The sequence below is a fragment of the Alligator sinensis genome, unplaced genomic scaffold (assembly GCF_000455745.1).
Source record: "Alligator sinensis unplaced genomic scaffold, ASM45574v1 scaffold7_1, whole genome shotgun sequence".
Lineage (NCBI taxonomy): Eukaryota > Metazoa > Chordata > Crocodylia > Alligatoridae > Alligator > Alligator sinensis.
In genome coordinates, this window is record NW_005841843.1 from 1721891 (window position 1) to 1734219 (window position 12329).

A 12329-nucleotide genomic window follows, 5' to 3' on the forward strand; every position below is an offset into this window, starting at 1 on the left:
TAGAAGGAAATGAGATTGGTCAAGCAAGACCTACCCGCAACAAACCCATGCTGGCTATCCCTTAAGATGTTGGCGTTGGCCAGTCCATTAAGGATGTCCTCTTTAATAAACTTTTCTAAGATCTTCCCCATGATAGAAGTCAGGATGATGGGCCTATAATTAGCCGGATCCACTTTCCTCCCTTTCTCGAAGATAGGCACCACATTGGCCTTCTTCCAGTCTTCGGGCACTATACCAGAGTGCCAAGAGTTTTCAAAGATCCGTGCTAGAGGCTGGGCTATGATGGGCGCCAGCTCCTTTAGTACCTTGGGGTGTGGATTGGCTTGAAGGTATCCAGCTTCTCAAGATGTTCCTTCACGAGGTCAGCATTAATGGAGGGCAGGGGATCATCCTCACCCGGACTTCCCTGTCCCGTAGTGGGCATGGGCATCCCATGGGACTGATGAAAGACCGACGCAAAGTACCCATTTAATAGGCTGGCTTTTTCCTGGGTGTCAGTTGTCAGTTGCCCCATCTGGTTCAGCACGGGTCCAATGTTAACCCTGCTTTTCCTCCAGCTCCCCATATATCTGAAAAAGGACTTTTTATTGTCCTTGATGCTCAAAGCTAGTTGGAGTTTAGTTGCAGCCTTGGCTTTCCTGGTATGCTCCCTGCAGGACCGGACCAATGCAGAATAATCCTCCTTGGAGGTGACTCCCATCCTCCATCCTTTGTAGGCCTTTCTTTTTAGCATCAGGAGATCTGCTAGGTCCCTGGAGAGCCAGGGGGGCTGCTGTGCCCTCTTGCTGCCTTTCCTCCGAGATGGAATAGACTTAGCTTGTGCATTGAGGAACACTCCCTTGAGAAGCAACCACTCTTCTTGAACTCCCCTCTCCTTGGGGTCATGGCCCCTTAGGGCCCCATTGTGGGGAACCCCCTATACTCCCACTACAGTGCCACAGCAGCCAGGGCCACTCAGGGTGCTCGTGCCTGGAGGGGTGCAGCTCTGGCCAGTGCTGCACATCACATCATGGCAAGGGGCACAGCCTCCACCTGCAGTCTGTATTGCCAGCACAGTTGTTAGGCATGGGAGGGAAGCCCCAAGTGCTGGAGCTGGTTGCCTTCCCTGCCAGGGCTGTACAGCACTGGAGGGAAGCCCCAGGCACCTTCCCCTGGAGGGCAGAGAAGGCAGCCGACACCAGCTCCTGGGGCTTCTCTCCCATGCCCGGTGAGTGCAGGGAGTGCTGGCAATACAGACTACTCAGCGGAGGCTGCATCCCTTGCTGTGATGTGTAGCGCTGGCTGGAGCTGTGCCCAGTGGGGCACCCGTGCCTTGAGCACCCGTGCCTGCTCCTGCAGCCATTGCTACCACCTGCTGTGGCTGCACACCATGGGAGGAGTGTGTGGGGGGTCCTCAGACCCCCCACCCTTCCTTACACCCACGCACTGCCCACCTGAACTCCGTGCTGCCACTGCCCCCTGGGTGTGATTCCCGCCCTGCCACCAGCCCCAGCCCCATCCTCCCACTCCATGCTCCTGCTCAACTGAATTCCTGCCCCCACTGCTTCCCTATCTGGTGCCTGGAGCCAGCAGGAGCCCGGAGAAGTGGAGCAGGTCCCCACGGGCTGCAGCAGTGACTGCAGCAGCCCTGCCCAGAAGCTATGTGCTGGCAGGGCTCGGCCCTTCTGGTCCTGAGGGTGGGAGCAAGGTGCAATAGGATATGTTTGGGGGTGTGTACACATAGGTGCCTTGGTCCCACCCTCATAGCTGGAAGGGCTCAGTGGAGCACAATTTGTTGGCTAGTGCTGCAGGCTGGATAAAAGTGCTTGGCAGGCTGGATCCAGCCAGTGGGCAGTATTTGGCCCCCCCGTCTACACTCTACAGAAGGTCTGGGGCACTTTCACCTGGCCAAGGCATCCAAACCCGAGTTGAGAACCACTGAGGCAAGCTGAAGCTGTACAACAGTGGTTCTCAGCCAGGATATGACAAGTTTGGAGAAGTTATGGAGGGCTTACTTAAATCCAAAAAGGTTGACAAACACTGGCAGAGCAAATCTGGGTAATGTTCCTGTCCATAATAGAATAGCAAAACATTTTTATATAAACAGTAGCTGCACAGCTGGAAATCTAAGCAAATAGATAATCTCAGTTATTAATACTGTAAACAGGACAGAGATATCACCAGTTGGGCCTCTTAATGAAATAGGTACACCATTTACCTAATTATACATGAGGATTTAATTGTGCTGCACTACATCTGTTTCCTGGGAGCCATAATGATTATCAGAGCACTATGGTTTTTTTCCCAAAATTGCATGCAAAACACCGCATATTTTCTTGTATAATCACATTTATTAAATCCCACAATGAATAAATAATTTCATTATTTCCTATACTGAATAAAGTTGTGCACAATGGAAATTAAGACAATGGAAACAGAACACGAAACAACAAATATCCTTTCTGTTCAAATCTGTGTTTTCATCAGTCTATTCCTGGATAAAAATGATAGATAGGAGAATAAGTTTGGCTAAAATGCAAATTCCTTTTGTGACTTTATCAAGAACTCAGACCAAACCATTTCTGGAAGTTTAAAATACTCAGTAAAATAATGGAGAGTTGAGATAAAGTTAGCAGTTTTATGCAGGGCCCCAGAAGCCAGACTCTCCCTACACCTATCACCTTGAAACTTGGCAGACTTCATGGCCTCAGCAGGAGCTACCACCCCTGCAGTTTTCACCCCACTGTGGTGTAACACATAGACGTGACATAAGTTTTCCTTTCAAGAATTTGGGGTGCAGTTTCTCCGAACCCCCTGCATCTATTGCCTTGAAACTTGGCAGGCTTTGTGGCCTCACTAGGGGCTACCATCCCTTTCATTTTCACCCTGCTGTGGCTTAACACACACTGGGTCATCTATGTCACGAGTTTTGCTTGTCCGCAGCTTGAGGTTAAGTTTCCCCCAAACTCCTGCACCTATCTCCTTGAAACTTGGCAGGCTTTGTGGCCTCACCAGGGGCTACTACTCCTGTAGTTTTCACCCCCCTGTGGTGTAAAACATACACGTGGTGGATGTCAGTTTTGCTTTCAAGAATTTGGGTGCTGTTTCTCCTGAACCCCTTCACCTATCTCCTTGAACCATAGCAGGCTTCATGCTTTCATCAGACACTACCACCCCTGAAAGTTTCATCCAAATCAGACAAATAACAACAAAGTTATAGATATTTCATTGATTCCCCATTATACCCTATGGCCGGATCTCTGAAGTGGCTCCGAAGCTTCAGAGCTGCTTTGGCCGAATCAAAGCAGGAAACCGATCCAGAGCTCTGAATCAAATCACTGGCATCCAAATCGGTTGGATCTGAAGCCAAATCGAATAGCTGCCTATTTGCACAGGCCTAGTATGCAGCATCGCAGACCAATGTGCAGTGCTGCACACCACCCACACCCCACGCAGCATTGGGAACACCTGCATAAATTAGCAGTTTGGGGAGATTTTTGACCCCAGGAGATCCTGGGGACAAAAAAATCCTGTACTTAAAAAAAGAGGGGTAGTGCACATGGTAGCAGTGTGCACTACCAAAAACCATAGCCTGGCCAGTTGACTGACTTCCGGCCAGGCTCTCTGATGCAGGATTGCTGCAGCTCCCAGAGGCCCCCAGGACCCCAGGTAATTCTGCTAGGGCCTGCACAGTTGCTGGCCCCAGTCTCTCCTACCCCACCCAGGGCAACGTGCTGCATGCCAGAGCACACATGGCATGGGTATTCCCCAGGGACAAGTAGTAGCACATACATTGTGCTGCTACTGTTTATCCCTGGGGAAAACACACAATCTTGCTCATGGGGATACACCATCATGGTCAGTCAAAATCTGAAAGAGCCTTAGATAAACAAGAAAAGGAATTAAAGGATGTCTTTACATTATTCCTGGAATCAGGAAGTTCTGAAAAATACCTCATAAGAGCATATTTTAGGGGAAATTTAGCTCAATTTCATGTTACAAGTGAAAAATGCCTTTTTCATAAAAATTTCCATAAACAATTTTCAAACTGTGTCACCTACAAACACTTCCTTATTAAAAAGATGTATACCAAGACTATCCTAAGGTTAAGGCTATTTTCTATTAGGCAATGCAACAAAAGATTGGGAATCCTGTATGGAAACTTTATTGGTGACAAACACACGAACATAAGCAGTTTGATTAGACAACTTACTACAACTTATTAAGCAAAGTAAATTATAAACAGACACTAAAGAGTAGCCAAGAACCACAACCTTACCTGATTGACTAAAATCTCTACTTTCCTAATCTAGCCCCTTCTAAGGCCCCCTCTACACATGCAGGTAAAGTCATGGTGGGATCTAATGCATGATCCACAGTCACACCTCCTGCCATGCCATACATGCATGGCAGGAGATGCGATTGTGGGATTGTACATTACAGCCCATCACGCCTTATTGCCAGTTCAGGGAGAGCCCATTCTCACGCTCCCCCTTCACTGGCAAAGAGCAAGCTCCTGCAGCTGGGACCCTCCTTAGATAAGGGGCTCCCAGGCACAGGGGTGCCCCATGCAACCCCAGGGCTGGTGGATTGTGGCTAATACTATCCCCTCCCTAGCCTCAGAGGTGTGGGATTCTGGGTCTCCATTTTGCCAGGACCTAGTCAGCAGCTCCTGAGACCCCCAGTCCTGGCTGGGAAAATGCATCCCTGCAGCTGAGAGCCCCACAAGTTGTGGCAGGGGTGACTCTGCTACATATGCAAATTAAAGCTCAATAGCAACCAGCTATGAGGTCAGTACACATTTTCAAGATATAACTTTATAGCTGGTTGGAGCATTTTATGGTGTGATAACTACTTTGCGTCTGTAGTTTGTCTCAAGGTAATTGCACAGTTAACCAGTTAATTGTGCAATACCTGTAATGTGTAGAGGGGATCTAATTGTCCACAGGTAACAGTAATGTGATGCCTCTTCTGGCCATGAGCTATGCTCAGTGCAGGGGCATGCCAAAATTAAAGTAAAGCACTGGTTTTGTTTTCTTCTTTCATGCCTGTAACCAGCCATAATATTTTTTGTCCAGAAATTTTACTCTTAGTTACTAAAAGAGAAAGGTAGGTGAATAAAATAAGGAAACCCTTGCAAGGTGAGTATGACGCAAGTCAAATGAGAGTTTTAGTAAGTTACTCATGTTAGGCAAAGGGCCATACATGTATTCAAGCATATGCTGCAATTAGCTAGTGAGAATACATGCTCTTTTAAGTTTTCTTGTACAGAAGGAACTCCAAGGTATCCAAATATTATTTTAATTGTCTAAACTATTTAATGCAACTATTAATAGAAATCCCTGTTTTCACAACTTCAGGTTTTCATCATGCACTTATTTATTGTGTAACTTTATACATATTGATGGGGGCAGGCACTTTATGGCCTAGGCCCTTTCTGGCCCACTGTCTTACCCAAGGACGTCAGGATGCAGGGATCAATGCTGTCACAGCTGCTCTCCAGTGTTGTAATTCACAACTGCTATATCTTTGATCTTTTACAAGTTGGGAGCTAGTTATGCTGGCTGATAGGTCTAGGCCTCTTGGAGGAATTCCTCCATGGGGCTCTGCCTCCCTTTATACCTGACCCTTACCACATTATATATGTTATGCTAAATTCTTCTTTTTGGGGCATGACCCCTTGTGACAAATATATTAGTGCTTCCTAGGTCAGGCCTTTCTGATGGATTCAAATGAAGCCACGCAGTGGGCAATCCTAGTTTTGATCCACCATGCAATCAGGGTTTATCCACTTCTGTTAATTGACTGACAGCTTTCCAGTGTAAATAAACTTAAATAGATTCACTAATTCCTCAACCCTATCAGAAGGTGCCTTGGCTGAAGTCCCTTTCTTTCTTCAGGGTTGACCCACTACATCAATTTCTTAGCAGTCCCAAATGGGAAAAATCAACTTAAAGGGATGTATTCATCTGGGGTTGATCCCCCTCTATCAATTTATTTTTCAGCCATCCCAAAATGGAAGAATCAACTAAAATGCATGCACTCCTTCCCCTTCCCCATCAGTTCCTTTTGTAAGCAGTCCTGGAACAGAAAAATTCAATTTAAGCAAACAAACTCACACTGGCTGGCTCTACTGCCCCATTCCTTGAAGGCTCAGGCTCACCTTCCGCACACCACCCACCTTAGGCCAAGGCTGCACGCTGGGGCTGCAGGTCTTCACTAGGTGTGCTGCCCCAGCATTCTGTCAGCAATCCTTGCGCTGGTTGGTGGTCCTCCGACCAGTCATGACTGCTGCCATGCACTCCTTCACTTCAGTTAGCTGCAGGCTGATGCAGGCAGGAGAGTCCTCTGGCATCTTCCTTGCTGGGATCCCTTTCCTGGCTGCCCCTCTCTGGGGACAGAAGTACTACTTCACACTTCCTGGCCACCAGTCTGGACAGAACACATGCTGCGAAAGTGCAGCAAGGTGCTCCAGGCTCTGGCTGTGCTCACCTAAGATAAGTGTGGAATGATTGTCATCCCCGGGACCTCCTCTGCACCCAGAGCTTCTCCCTTCGCACATATAAGTAACATTATTAAATTTAAATGGACTACCCATACTCATATTCTTGTTGGTATGGTTGGGATCTTAGCCCTGATTCTTAACTTTGTTTCCATGACTATCCTACTTGATTTCTATAGCACTCTAATCACAGTTGTTAAATTGAGTGTGTGCAGCAGGTTTTTTAGGACTGGGTTCTTGATTAAGATCTATAGTTTTCAATAGATGTCTCTCAAAATACTCAGCAAATGAAAAAGGCAATATAGATACTTCATACATCCAGTAACTTCTATGCTAGCATCCAATAAGATAAGGGAAAATCTCTTTCAATTGTTTAAGGAAAGAAATGAGAGTTGAACTCAAATCTGATTGCAAATGAGAGGCTTGAAGTAAATCAAAATTTTTTCTGGCCTTGGAAGTTTTCTGATCACCTGTGCAAAACTATTGATTAATGATGATCATTTACACATAAATGTTTTCCCTGCTGCACTTGTGGGAAAAGTGTTAATATTTATTGTTTTCTAGCAAAAGGTTTTCAGCAGGCCTGTCAGCATAAGTAAAAATGGTTCACAGTAGTAAGAAGATTAAGCTGACAGCAAACCATTTTCTGTTGTCACATGAACAAGCTTACATGCAGTTTGTTTTTTTGAATTGAATGAAAATTAATTATATATATCAAAGAAACATGCTGATGTAATTTGAAGATCAGTTTACCTTTATTTGAACAGCCTGAAAGCTCATTTCAAGATTAAGTATTTTAATTAAGCAAATTAATAAATTAAAGTGATACAGGGTCATTTAGTAAGCAGGTTGTTTTAACTTTAGAATAAATATTATTAAATTGTATAATTAAGTGTCAATTAACTACCAATTCCAAACCTGATTATACCTTATAAATCTTAATGTTGCTTGTTAAAGCAAAACAGCACTGAAACGGTACTTGTTAAAGCAAAACACTGCTGAAATGGTACTGCCAGTGTGCATTACTTTTTAAAAATAAATGTCTTTATTGAGAATAGAAAAATAAATAAACTAAGAAATTTTCAAGTTTATTGCAAGCAGAACTTCTGTTCCACAGTTTGAAACAGAAAGATAGTAACATGTTAAGGTTTATTAATATAATAGACAGATAAAAAACTGACAAGGGTTTCCTGTAGAAAGTTTTCCTAAGTGACAGGTGGAAAATGCTGCAAATATGTGTAGTTTTTTATAATGTTGCTATAAATTAATCAGCTCCTGGATTTCAGGTTGAAAAAATAAATAATTGTTTATTGTCAACTAATCCAAGATAAAAACCTAGTCAAAGGCAACATGTTGTCTTCACGTGTGGCAGGTTATATTGAAGATTATGGGGGAATTTAGAGTTTACCTTGACTTGCTAACTTATCTTAAACCTATGCCTTGTCTTCAGAAGGATGTTTGCCTCCTGCTGGTTGCCATACTTTGGCTTGCATGGGTTAGAAAAGCTTTTTTTCTTCCTTTGTGAAAGTGAAGTCACTAATCTAAAAACTCATTGATTGTGGACTGCGTTAAATTTTTCATCCATATTTTCTAGCTTGAGCTCCCTTCTATATAGTTTTAGTCAAATAACATGGTACAGCAAATAAACATCCTAGTTGCATATAGAAGTGGGTAAAACTATCAAGATATGTAGGGCTAGATCCATTAAAGGACACTGGACAATTAAATCCTGGAATGGAATCCAGGACCCTATGTTAGGTACACAAGTTTCCTCTTCAATGCATGAGCAGTATTAAGTGTCTCAGAATGAAATCCAAAACAGAGCCCTAAACTAGGAGCTATCTCAAGCTAGCTGCTAGGAAATAGTGAGAACAGGGGTGTACCTTAAATTCTGCCCCTCCCTCCAGCTTATGCACCACCCTCCCCTTGGAATACACATTCGGGAACCCTCTCTTGAAGGTAGTTTATTCTACATGTATAGCCCTGTTACTAGAGAAACTGGACAGTGCTCACCCTTTTTTGGAAAATATCTGGAGGAACTGTTGAACTTAGTCTGAGAAGATTCCAAAAACCAGAGAATGGCCACTCTCAAGAAACAGAGAGAGAGTGGGAAGAAGCATAAATCAGTAGCATAATGGTTAGGGTAGTAGAGGGGAGAGGAGACCTGGGCTTTGGGTTTTAGCACTGTTTTACTAATTGTACATTAAAAAGTAAGTAGTTAAAATGATAATCAGTCCTTGACCAGGGAATAGAACCCAGGACTTCCCTTTTGGGTTGACTTAAGAGATGTGCTACAGTCCACAGCCCATATCTGGTCTACCAGTTAATTTTATTTGGGCTCAAGTGATGGTTCCAGCTCTGGCCTCTGTTGATACTGCAGGGGATGCTGGGTGGAAGCAGCTTCATCCACAAGCCCACTTGGCTCCGTGTTGGAGGCCCTGGGTGAGCTGCACTCAGGCCCCAGTGACAGCACTCAGGCTGTGCTGGTGGTGCCCCTCCTCCTCGCGGCTTGGATCTGGTGGGAGCTGCCCCAAGTGCTAGGACCATGTGGCAGATGCTCCACAATCATGCCTAGAGGTGTCAGAGCTTCCCCTGTGCTTCCCAGCAGGTGAAGCCCTGGCCCAGGCCCAGGCCCAGCCTTACCTCCCAACTTGCCCTGTGAATCACTGTGAGCCAGTTCAGCCACCTGCCCCCTCCTGGCTGCAGCCACCACAGCTCCTGTCCAATCCACATGGATGAGGCTGTCCCCAGTGCCCTGGGGCTGGAGCTCCTCATGGAGGAAGGGAGAACCCTGGGCTCCAGGTCAGCGCAGCCTGCATGGCCCTGACAGGGAGCTGGGGCTGGCTAAAGAGGACTGCTGGGCTTCCACAGGCTTTGTGGGAGCAAATGTGGATGGGAAGGGGTGAGGCCAGGCAGCTTTTGGGTGTAGGTATATCTTGAGGGGTATGTCAGGGTGTAGGCTGAGGCAGGAGCTGCCTTGTCATTTGGGGGAAGAGGTGGCTGGGCACTGGCAGGGCTCTGGTGGGGGTGTCCTCCCTTGACCAAGTGCCCTGCTAGCTTGTTTTTGTTCCCTTGAGAGTGACTTTACTTTGAGCTATAATGCAATCATTTCTCTATACACCACTCAAAAATCATAAATCAGGACAAAAAATATTTTCTGAAATAAAATTAAAATATTTTATAGTAGATTTTTATTTTTAGCATATGGTTTGTGTTTTATCTATAAGTTGTTTAAATAATATCATCACCACTAATTTTATATGTGCAGAGCTCAGCTGGGCAGGGGGTGGGGGGTAGAGACCGCCACACTCTCCCCCCCCATAGCGTGCAGCCCCACTGTCTGGCAGCAGCAGTAAGTAGGTGGGGACATCAGGGCACTCGTGCTTGATGCAGGTGTGGCTCTGGCCAGCACTGCACGGAGGAGGGAGTGGAATTTGCCTTAGGCTCAAGACTCTGCTCCCAGCACCTGTAGCTCCTGCCCTAGCAGTGGGGGAAGCCCCACACTGGAGCCTGCTGTCTGCCCCGCTTTGGGCTGTAGTCCCCACACTGTGATGGGAGTGGATGGAGCCCTGCCCCCTGCTTCCCCAGAGAGTCTAGCACAGGGCTTCTCCATGTGAGTGGAAGGCTGTAGGAGCCCCCACACCCACACCCTGCCCAGCTGTGCTCTATGCTTCTGTTGCTCCTCAGAGGAAGGAGGAAGATGGGGAAGAGTTCCCCCTAGCATGGAACAGAGCCTCCCCCACCCCCATTCTGGGGTTGGGCAGCATCACATGGAGCCCCCCCTCCCAGCCCTGGGGCAGTGGGGGCAGGAGGGGAGGGGAAGGAAGAGTCCCTATCCAGTGCCTCACAGAGTCCCCCTCCCCACCCTGGGAGGAGGAAGAGAGAGAGTCCCCCCTCCCTGCAAGCATGAAACAGAGCCCCCCTCCCTACCCTGCAGGACATTCAACCCAGCATGGCCCCGTTAAGGTGAAGGGGGCAGGGAGAAGAGTTAATTCCTCCCTCCATTTCTTCCCTGCAGCTGGGGTCTGGCAGCTCCAGGGGCCACCACTACAGCCCCCTCCCCTCTGCTCCCTGGCAGGTAGGCAGACCCTGGCTGCAGTGGGGGAAAGAGGGAAAGGAGGGAAAAATGAATTCTCTCCCTGTCCACTTTGCCTTAACGGGGCCATGCCCGCCAGTGTCTCCATTAGGGCCAGTTCCTGCTCCAGCTAGAGAGCAGAGGGGCAGGGCCAGCCCTGCTGTGGAGCAGAGAGCCCAGCCCAGAGAGCATGTCGGGATGCTGGGGGACATGTTAAACCAGCAAGGGGTCTGGGACAGATATTGCATAAACTGGTTTGAGCCAAATCAGTTAAGTCTGATACTACATTCAACCAGGTTTATCTCAAACTGGTTTCAGCCATTTTGAAACTGGTTTATGTGCACTGAATGTCTGTTCTGTTACAGGTTTAAACCAGTTTCTGATCACTTAAGCCATTTTATGTGTAATGTCTGTCCCTATCCTAAGTGACCCTCCAGCTGATGTAATTGCTCACCCCTTATGCTAGAGTCATGTTATCTTTTGCCAGCTCCTGCCTCAGCCTGCACCTTGACACACTCTGCAAGAGCCATCTGCTTTTATTTCTCTGGTCTTGATTCTTCAATTCTTTTCCACCTGGGAAATGAGGGGTCTGGGACAGACATTGCATAAACCAGTTCGAGCCAAATCATTTAAGTCCGATACTGCATTCAACCAGGTTTATCTCAAACTGGTTTCAGCCATTTTGAACTGGTGAAGTTGAGAATTATTACCATAGTCTGTATATGAGGTAATATTTCAGGTTTTGTTATTTATTACTCATTTAAAACTTTTACTTAATGAAAGGTGTTGTTATGTTTTACTGAAATGGGTAGCAACATATTTGGGGTCTTGTATGTTGTTCCAATTCAAGAAAATGGCAATGGGTGTCAAGTGTTTCATGAAAATTAGTTTGCTTATAAGTCATATGCATAGTATTTCTTCTACTCAAATTCCTTTTTCAAGCAACAGGAGACAAACTTCTTGCTCTGAGCTTCTCTGTCACCACCCTATTCTTATGCATAAACATCAGAAAAAAAATACCTGGTGAAGAAGTTCTCTGCCTAGATGGTTCATATTACTCAATTGACTTGTACATGCCTCTGTCTTAGTTGATGTATATGTGTACCTGTATTTTGTCTTGAGAACTTTAACTCCTTCTTTGCAGCTATTTTAAGTCTAGGTAGAAGGTTACATTCACCAGTTTCAGTGACATTCACCTAAGTCAGAAAAGGAATAGATTTGACTTGTTAATTCCAGCAAACTACTAGGGAAAATGTTGACCAGTTTCAATTTAGGACAATACTTAAATATGTGTGGGCCGGGAGTGGTCCGAGGCTTTCAGGGGCACGCGGCGGGCTGTGGCCAGCACCCTTGGCACGTGGGTCGGGGAATGCAGGCCGGCGGACTAGAATTAGGCACGGACGCGTAGCAGTTGATTAAAGATTATTTTACTTACACCGTAGATGGTCGCGGTGCAGGCAGGAGAAAACTTGCTTAAGTTGCAGTTACAAAACTCGTACGAACAAGACCCGTAGAAAAACTCGAGCCTCTTGAAATAACTCGGGCAGAGCTCTGGATACACACACACACAGAGTTTACTAGGCTTCGTGGAACGAGCGTGCAGGGAAGGGTACGTCAAGGGATTAGGCGGCGACGGGGAGAGGATAGAGGTTGATCAAGCCCCTATATCCTTCTTAAGGCACATGCTGGGTTTGTTAGGCTCTGCAGCGCTTAGAGTTCTTCACAAGATGTGAAGTCCTCCTTCTCCTCCTCCAGATGGTTGTGGAGTCCTCC